This window comes from Pongo pygmaeus, chromosome 12 (assembly GCF_028885625.2).
Source record: "Pongo pygmaeus isolate AG05252 chromosome 12, NHGRI_mPonPyg2-v2.0_pri, whole genome shotgun sequence".
Classification (NCBI taxonomy): domain Eukaryota; kingdom Metazoa; phylum Chordata; class Mammalia; order Primates; family Hominidae; genus Pongo; species Pongo pygmaeus.
Window position 1 is genome coordinate 35,969,191 of NC_072385.2, and position 9,940 is coordinate 35,979,130.

A 9,940-nucleotide genomic window follows, 5' to 3' on the forward strand; every position below is an offset into this window, starting at 1 on the left:
GACAGAGAGAAAGCAGATACCCAAGTCCCCAAACGTAGCTTCCTGGTGCGTGAAATCCAGCCTAACGAGCAGGCTGGATGATGGACATGCCCTTGGCTAACATTGTCCCTTTCAGCCTGGCTCACGTGGGTCAGGGTGTCCATGAAAATCCCCGGACCACAAGAGGGATCTCTTTGGGAATCAGATTGGGAAGACTCAAGCGAAAGAGGGAGATGCCTGTGTAGAGAACCGAAGAGGGGGGCTGGGAGAGAATAATCAGCTCTAAGGTTGCAGATTTAGATCTCAAGGCTGAAAAGGATATGCTTCCACCAGAGCATCCTGTAGCGCCTCCTGTCCTGCCCTGCCCTGCCCTGCGCGCGCACCTCACTCACACGTACACCCGGTCCTCGCACGCGCACACACGCACACTGTTCCCCGCCGCTCTACCCTCTAGACTGCAAGGGAAACTGCTCCTCTGGGGCGCGCTCACCGGAGGTGAGGCGACCCAGCACGGCCCAGCCCAGCCTGGTACCCAGCGCTGGTCGCTGCCCCTGTGGGGAGGCAGCGCGGCCTTCGGGGCTCCGGAGCGCGCGGGCCCGGAACGAGGCGCGCGGCCGCTGGCACATGCGGGGACTGCCCAGCGCGGACTGGAGAAGGGGAGCGAAGGGGTGGGGAGGGGGTGACGCCGGCTGCCCACCCCGACCCGCGCCTCCCTCTGTGGCCCTCTCTCCCTTCTTCCCCTCCCACCGTGCCGCTCCCCGCCGGTGTGGAACTCGCGTTTGGAAAAGGCACCGAGAGCCCGCGGGCGCCACGGAGCAGGCGGGCAGCTGTGCGTGTGCGCGCCGGTGGCCTCGGACGCAGCCAGCGCGAGGACCTCGGCGCGGCGGTAGCGCCCCGGCGGGCCCTCCAAGTGCCGGCCTGCAGGGGGCGCCGGCGCGCTCGCGCCCCGCGGGGTCTCCGCCGCCCCGCCTTCGCCCACCGCGGAAGGGTCGGAGGGAGGACCCGGACGGGAGCAGGTTCCCTTCGCGCCCCTCTGGAGGGTCGGCGGGGCCCTCAGGCTGGTGCTCACCCGTAGGACCGGGACGGTGTTGTCACACTTGTCACCAACGACGGCCGGCGTGGCGTCGCAAGTCCGCTTTCCAGTCTCCGCGGCTGGAGGAGGCCTCGGGGCGGCAGGGGGAGTTTGCCTCCCGGCGGGCTGGCTTCGCTAGACTCAGTCATTACTAAGGGGTTGGGAGGGGGAGTTTGTCTCTTCTCTCCTGGCAGAGCCGCGGGAGGCGTCGGAAAGTTTCCTACCACTCGAGGGACGAAGGTGGATGGATCGAGAGCCTTGCTTCCCTGCTGGGATGGTGGAATGTACCAGAAGTCTCGCTGGCGAGCAGCGCCCTCGGCTTCCCCGGCAATCATCCCAAACGCACACCCTTCCCCTGGCCGAAGGAACCCCAGGTTGCCTAGGAAACGGCCCCGCGGACCTGGCGGGCCCTAGGGTGGAGACCCGGGCGGGGTTGTGGGGTACTCGCGAATCTGCTGCGGGCGTAGCGTTGGGGTGTCTGGTCCCTGCCCAGCCGGTAGGCCGCGTCCGCCTTCCCACTCAGTGGGGCTTTGCGCCCTCACCCATGGGAGTTGCCAGTTCCGCAGCAGAGTTCGAAGGGGAAAGTGGGGGCCACGTTCCCAGAGGAACAGAGTTCCAGACCTCTCAGGGCACTAATGGGGACTCCGTCGGACCCACGGGTTCCGCAAATACTCCAGAGGGGTTCCCAGGGCCGAAGATGCCTCCTGAGCAGACCTGAGCTTGTGAAACTCCGAATGGGTGTCCACCTTCCTTTCTCACTTCAGAAGTTCAACTGAGCTTCGTGTAGTGTCTGTCCCTCACCCTGACCTGGACCCCCCAGCCAAGCCGAGGCCAGAGGTGTGCGGATTTTTTTAAGACCCACATCTTGTAAATGTGAGATTTTTATCAGGCAGCACAGATTACTCAAAGCGTTCCATTTCTCCGCGATCCAATTTTATTAGGATTTACTCTCATTTGTGCTCCGCTTCTCTGGGGAAATAATGCTTTGATTAATGTAATCCTGGCCCGGGATCCGCCACATGCCCTTCGACCCTCTCCCAAGAGAAGGACCCTATTTGACAAACAATAACAGAGCAGTAACTCTTGCAATCTGCCCACACCTTTGTGGGTGGCTGGGGAGAGGGTGATACACGTTCACACACCGCTTGCTAAATGCAGTGGCGAGAGGAGGGAGCAGGGTCTACATGAAGCGAACTTTTCAAGCGCAGAGCCCTGACTCCCAGGCGCGGGGGCTCACCGGGAGGGGCCCGGGCGAGAGCGCGCGTGGGTGCGTGGGTGCCTGTGTGCGCCCGCCCTTTGCTTGCTCGGGGTGTCCGCCTTTGTCCCCCGCCGCTGGCCTCCACGGTGGGATCTGCGCGCGGCCGGTGGGCAGCCCTCGACCCGGGGCGCGTCCACAGCGCCCACCCGCGGCCCCCAAACACCTCGAGAGCAGATCTTAGGGGTTAACCAGGCACCGACCTGAGGCGCCCTGCTGCTGCCAAAAGCTCGACCGGAAACCTAGAACATGGGACCCAATTCATCAGTTTTCCTCGTCCATACATGGATCCATCCATCCCTGCATGCGTACATGCATGCAATACAAATCCCGGGACGCCGGCACAGAGAGCTGCGCCTCGCCCTTGCTGCGGGCTGAGAGCGGGTACCCCCCTTCCAGCTCTTCCTCCTCCCGCGCAGCCCCGGCCCCCTCCCCGAAGGGAGAACAGCTCAATTACGAACAGGAGCCAAGGAACGAAATCCCAGGCTCAGAGGCGCCCACCGTTGCTCCTCTGTTCCCGGTCCCTGTAGTGCAGTCCCCACCCCCACCGTCCCCAGCTCGAAGAGGGCGGGGACGCGGCGGTGCGAGGGGTCCTGCCCTGCTCCGCCGGAACAAAGCCCGCCGCAGGAGCCCGCGGCCGCGCACCGAATCAGTGACAAAGGCAAGCGGGCGGCGCCGAGCTCCAAGCCGGCGCTCCTACGGCTTGGCGGGAAGGAGGCCCAGAAGATGGGGTGCGATTTGCACCCGGATTTTCCTGGGCTGCGGCATCTCGCTCCTGTGTACCCAATGACCTGTTAGGGTGACTCAGCGTTTATCTCTTCGCCTCCCTGCTGCCCCATCTCCTCTCTTGTCCTTTTCTGTCCCCAGTCTCCTTCACCGCTCCCTGCATTTTTTAATCCACCTCACTCCTTGTACCTTACCCGCTTCTCACTTTGCCCTATTTACCTCTTTCCCTTTTTCTTTCCCAGAGAAAAGCAATGCTAATTCGACTTCTGAAGGCCGCTCTAGATGTTCAAATAACAGTCTGAAAGACCTTGCTGGGCAGTGCTCAGGGAGAAAAGGGGAGTAATGGGATCCTTTTCATTTTATTATGCAAACTGTGCTCTAAATAAAATAAAACGCCGTTAGAATGCGATCTAAGGAAGCCGAGCTTAGCTCTGGGGCCCCCAAAATCGCCGGGGATTCTGGAGAAGTCGCTTCTCGTGCCCACAAATCACAGGAATGGGGTAGGGGGTGAGAGGAGGACCCCGCCGCTATGGAATGGGGACCTCAGCGCTGGAGACTCCAAAGCAAACCTTTCTGGGAAAAGTTCTCATCTTACTTTCTAACCCTGAAAAGGAATTGCTTGCCAGACCCCTCCAATATAATCATAGTATTTTCGAATTTAGGATACTTTAATAGTTAGTGTTTTTCCAAGTGAAGTTTTACTTGTTTGTTTTTGTGATGTGAATTAAAAATGAAGGGAATGCAGCCATTTGAACAATATATGCCTTGACTTCTAGAGGCTCTTTGCACCCTGATTTAATACTAAATTAACATTTGACGTGTATTAAATGGCACTGTAAGCCTGAGCTCCTTCCCTTGGGCTTCATTGAGTAGCCAGGCACCCTACCGAAAATTTGGGGAGAGAGGTGAGCGTTCAAAGCAACATCAGATAAGTAACTTTTAACTTGAGACTAACAAACTCCAAGCTGCCTGAAGCTACAGTGAGCAAGGTCACTTAGCTCCACCACCAAAGCGTCTACCAGATACGTTTGTGCTGAAAGTGTATCACTGTAAACCATGGTATTTGTAGTATCAAATATCAGCGAATACATTCGGCACCGTATTTTTAAAGTGAACAACAATAAACACACTTTCTTGAAAACACCCCTGAGGCTGGCCATCCACGGCAGGCACTGGGGTGTCTTAGGGCCGGGGGGAAGGAGCGATATAGTGAACTGGGTGTTTCAGCATTCACTAGAGAGAAGAGACCACAGAAGCACAGTTTGAGGGGAATGCCGAAAAGAGCAGCCGTCAGCCTGAGGTGCTGCATCTGCACCCAGCTTCTCAGACAATAGCTAAGTTCAAATGTCAAAAAAATCTAATAATAATAATAATAAAAACAGAGGCGCCAAACTGCAAGAATTGTTTTCTAGGATGTATGCCACATGAATCTCTTATCCACCTCCAGACTACCCTGTTCTGACCCAGAAAGGCGATGCTGTATAATAATGTATGAGGAATGTTTGGCGTAAGGAGTCAGAGAGAGCTGTTCAATTCTGTTAGGACCACTACAACCTCAAAGAATCAAACCATTTTTCTGGTAAAGCTGAATTAATATTTCTGGGCATTGTTTTTACACATGTACAAATACACACAAAACCCACCAAGCTGACCTTGGAATATTTTTCTATCTAAGAAATGACCAAATTTTGTTAATGAATCATCATCATCATCATCATCATCATCATCATCATCATCATCATCATCATCTCTGGTCAATCAGCCCGGCTCTATGTTACCTAGCCCTATGAATTTAAATTTGAAGAAGAGCATTGCACTCAGTGGGGAGGCAGGGAGGGTGGTGAGGGGGCAGGCAGCAACAGTCCATCACACTGTGTCAGCTCCAGCTTCCCTGGCAATTGGTAGCTTTCATTACCAGACTTGTCAGGTGCAGCTTGAATGGGCAAACTGTTGGAAATGGGTTGTTTTAAAAGCATTCACTCGATTACCAACTTACTGTGCTTTCTTAGTTTATTTCCCACAATCTGAAATGCCCTGTAGTTTAAAGCTGTCCTATAAGTATCAGAAAGAAAGCTTCTTGCTTTCGGGTGAGAAATCATAATGTCTTTGAATGTATTACTCTTTGAAACCATCTAAAAACCTATGTACTTGCTCCTTTCCTGCAGATCAGACAAATCAGTTATCAAAATGATACAAACAATTAGGGAAAGAAACACTTCAAAAAACTTAGCAAGACCAAGAAACAACTCATCCACTGCCAAGACGACAAATAGTTTTTTCCACCCAAAAGCTACCATGGAAGAGCCGTCCCCTTTGTATACAACACAGAGTATGGGTTGAGAGTATGCTTAACATTTTAATTTGTAAATGCTAATGGCAAATGTGCTCCTGAACTGCAGCAATACCGGAGCACCTTATCATTCTCAAACGGAAAACAAATGAGTAAATACCCACTTTGTGTTTTGTACATTTGACCCAGGTAATGTTCTTCATTCTCTCGTTTGGCAAAAGCAATTTCGCCATCCCCAACAATTAAAAGTCTGTAGCTTTGCCCAGCACTTTGAATCTTAATTCATACCCAGCTTGATCGCTTCCACCCCCAAATCATTATAAAATGCTAGAGCCATCTCTATAATATGTCAGTTCTTGTCAAATTAACTTGTTGCTCTACCCAGATTTCTTATTTTCTGTTTCTTTTACATTAATGAACCTAGGACTATAGATATCATGAGGGGCAAGCATTTTATCTTTTCTGTTTATTGTTTAATTACATTTTCAAAAAAAGGAAAGTAAGTAGCAGCAAGACAGTAACAATCACAGATCTTATGAAAAGTGGCACACAAAAATTATGCTCTAAATATATATAATGATTGCCTCACCAATGTTTTTTGCAGAACGTCAGGCTGATTTGAAAAGTTTCCTTTCTCCTTAATAATTTTTAAATGCATTCAGCAGCCCTGGGCATGCAAAGTAAGCTAGAGCTTTAAGACATTCGTCCACTTCATGTGGATCTGCCCCAGAAGTCTTTTGTCTGACATGTCCCAAAAGCCAAAGAGAAAGCAATGTTTGGGCTCAAGTTACAATTTTCTCAATTCTCCCTGTTTTATTAGTGCGAACCTGAGAGTACCTTTCCTGACTCTAAATGTGAGAGCTCGGGGTGAAAATCACAGATTAAAATGTGTTTGAGTGTGCCCCTTTTGCTTATACTGTTCCCAGAATCTCTTGACCCTCCTAGAAAACACACCACTTAAATCCAAACTCTGACTTACTAAAGTTAGTGTCAAAGAAAAACTTCTCCTGGTTGGAACCTGGTTGACTTGGAGCTGGGTTAGAAAGAATAAGGTGTCTTTTCCTCTCTTGCACAGGAACATGAGAGCCATCACGTAATGTGGCCCTTACTAACAGTCTCTGTGACACATCCACAGGTGTGTTCGGCTACTGAACCGTGGAAGCCAGCTTCTCACTTCCAGTCACTCCGCGCTTCCCTTTCCTAGTCACACTCTCTGAATCTCCTTGGGAAAATTGTTAGTGACAAACTGACTAATTCTGAACCAGTCAGGATCTGCCCTTCACTGCTTTAGGAAGTTTTCCACATATCTTTTTCGTCCTTTACCACAATAAAGTTTAGTCTTCATTGGCAGTATGTAAATATCTTTGAGGCAGAAACCTTGTGGCTCTATTCAAACTTTTCTTCAACTGGGTTAAGTAATGCACTAAAAAGTTTCAAGCCCACAGTTATCTCTAACCCGTGGCTATTTTGTATTTTCTTTTCTCTGCCAAGCCTTTCAAGGATAAATCCAAAATCTTTCTAAAACCATAAGTGGTAACAAGAATGAAAGTAGCCACTAAATATCAAATGGAGTAAAAGCGATCCTGGGCCAACGGACTAAATCTCTAGGACCCAGAGATGCATTTAGAAGTCAAAGCATGTATCAGGTTGAAGAACTTTCATTATTTAAACAGATCATACCCTAGGATGCATTTCATTTTCTTGACTGTTAAAACAACAACAACAACAACAACAAACCCTGAAAGTAGCTTCTTAAGTAGCCTATTAAAAATCCCCTTAATAATAATCTTCAAAAACTATTCTTGCTTTCACATCTCATTTCTGTTTTCCAGCCCAGAATACACTTCACTGAAATGGAGGAATAGTTTTTGAACTGTATTTCTTTCTGGGCCATTTCACAGACATGGGCGGGTGGGGGATGGGGCAGTCATTGTCTTTATATTTTAAAACCCTGCGTTATGCAATGAATTCACTCCTTATTGTGAATATGCATAGAAAGGTAGCGGTATTTGTTCCTTTGGCAAGTTTGGAAGAGCAGATTTGCTTTTGAAACAGCTACATTTTACTCAGCACTCGCTAAGACGAGTCAGTGCGCCCCCTGCTGACAAGTCAATAGTGCTACTCCTGAGCAAAGTTTATTTTGTTCAGTAAACCGTGTCATATAAAATTAACAACAGCCAATAAAATTAGCTTATATGTTTCAACTGTAAAAGTCCAAAACAAAATAAAGCTAGTTTTAGTGGCACTAGAAATCTCTAGTTTGGCTTCTTCTCTTTGGCTGAACCAAGGTCCTTTTATCTAAAGCCCAGTGCACAAACATATAGCTTAATGTGACTAGTGTTCTTCCTTTTATTTCTTTCTCTATGGCAACCAATATGCTCTGCTCAGAAATGTTCCCCATCAAGGAAACAAATGATCTTCAGGGAGCAGCTCTATATGGCATCTGGTCCAATGGAGCACACAGAGTTAACCCCAGTCAAAAGCAACGCTGCCAAGCACGTAAACAAGGAGTGGAAAACTGGCGATTCTGAGCCCCCTCCCCAACTGAAACCTCTTCCTCCCTCGCCACAAACCGTTTCATTGATTTGGCATCAACTGTTTCCAAATAAATTACCAATTCTAAATTGCAAGGTGTTCTGTGTAAAAAAGTGCAATAAAATTCCAGCCATTGGATTCTCCCCCCTCATCATCACAGACGCAGCTTCTCTTAAAAGAACAAAACCAAGAAGCTTTTAAAATTTTCTCCGGCCTATTTCACTAAGGCAAGGCGCTCAAATGGGCCTGGACTTGGCCTAGCTATGTCCTCCGGCCATGTTTATCTAATTAACTGCACCTAGCAAGTAACTGCACCCTTAATTTTTACAAAACCCAGGAACAGTGGCAAGGAGGGGACAAGTGAGGCTGTCAAAAATAGAAAACAAAGTGAAATTGAGTCTGCGATGCTAAAGCTCCAGCCTCCTTTGGGAATGAAGTGTAGGGATGTCCTGGTTAGTTTTGATTGATCACCCTCTTTCTGATGGGCTTTCGCTACCGAGCTGGGAGGCTGCAGCTCCCCGCCTGCTCCCCAGACACAGCATTAACCAGGGGTGCCCTGACTTCCTGCCTCGCTTCCTCCTCCTCCAGCTCTCCGCCTTCCCTTTGCCAAGTCCCCCTCCTCACTCCATCCTCCTGCTCCCAGCATGCGTCCCCCCACCCCAATCCAGGCAGGCACACACAATTCAGGACATCACCACTGGCTACAGAAATAGGGTTTCTTCCCCTCTAGTCCTGATTCGCTGGGAAAAATAAAAAATCCCAATCAAGAAATATTTATATATTGCATGCTTAATAATCACTTCTTTTCCAGGGTTTCTTCTTCCCCCTCCTCCCACCCCACCTTCACGATCAACAATTACAATGAATAGCATTTTCCCCCCACCCCTCCAAAGTAAAGTGGCTTTTGCTGTGTGGGGCTTTGGACTGAGTCCATCTTTTTATGTAATATTTTAGCAGGGTTGGATTTTTTTAACTCCCCCCCCAACACATCTTCCCTTCCTTCCTTCCTTCAAACAGTTGCTCTGTGAACCCTCTCTTGTCCCAAGCAATGAAAATAAGCTCCCAAACCTACAAGAACATAAATAAATAAGCCAAAAAGGAGGGGAAAAAGAAGAGGAAAGCACGGAAAGAAAATGAAAAAACACTTACCGAGCAAACTTCCAGGGTTAGGTTTTTAAATAAAAGGTGTTTTTTAATTTTTTTTCAAATAAGGTGACTGGGTTGGGGGTGGAGGGGAAGGCATATTCTCAACTCTCCAGCACCGATGCGTCCTTAGCCTTCCCTTCACACTGACGCCTCGAAGCCCAGCTCTCCACTAGTCTATTATTTTCACCAAAATATATGAAAATGTATGCAAATGAAAATCAGCACTAACTGTTCTCCCCTTGTTATATACTTTGGATTTTTTTTTCCAGACAAAACAATCACACTCGCAAAGGGAGGGGGCGGATGGGGTGGGGCAGCGTGGAGGGGGGAGAGAGGCCGGGGAGCGATTCGAGAATTAAGTACGACGAAAGGGGGGAGGAAGAAGGGGACAGACCTCGGAACAGAAGTGTATTTCTGTTATCGAGGAGCACAACGTTTTGGGGGGCTTCCCAAACGCGCACACACACCCTCTTGAAAAGAAAGAAAGTGGATCTGTTTGCAGAGGCGCTATCGCGTTTCATCAGGCCACCTGAGACTGCTTTTGAAAGCGTGTACTGTGAAATTCATAGCAGTAATTTAGACAAAATCCTCACTGTATATTAATGAAAGGCGGCCCCATGGCTCTGTTCCTATCCTCCCCATTCAGTGTAAACAAAACCACGAGACTCTCTCGGTTTTTGAGCCGGATCCAAGCAAAATCGGCAGGAAAGGAAAACACGGGGTGCTGGCACCGACTATTCAAACGTCTGCACCTGGAGATCTCAGATTTATTCAATGAAATCTGTGTTCCATCTTTTATATATACATATACGCATACGTAAATATAAAAAGCAACCTTTGGGGGCCGCAGAGGAAAAAAATCCGTTCTGTTTGGGGTTTGGTTACCACCGCCTTTGGTATCTATACCTTGGCAATAATGGCTTTGCTAAAACCTACC

General features: G+C 49.2%; 1 long non-coding RNA gene across 2 annotated transcripts in view; it reads right to left on the bottom strand.

Moving 5' to 3' along the window:
- LOC134737774 (uncharacterized) overlaps positions 1 to 9,231 on the bottom strand; it is a 45,906-nt gene extending 36,675 nt beyond the window's left edge. For both annotated transcript variants that reach the window (XR_010123024.1, XR_010123023.1), the window contains exon 1: positions 9,007 to 9,231. This is a non-coding gene — a long non-coding RNA (uncharacterized LOC134737774). The remainder of the gene's footprint in view (positions 1 to 9,006) is intronic.
- Positions 9,232 to 9,940: the final 709 nt, after the last annotated feature.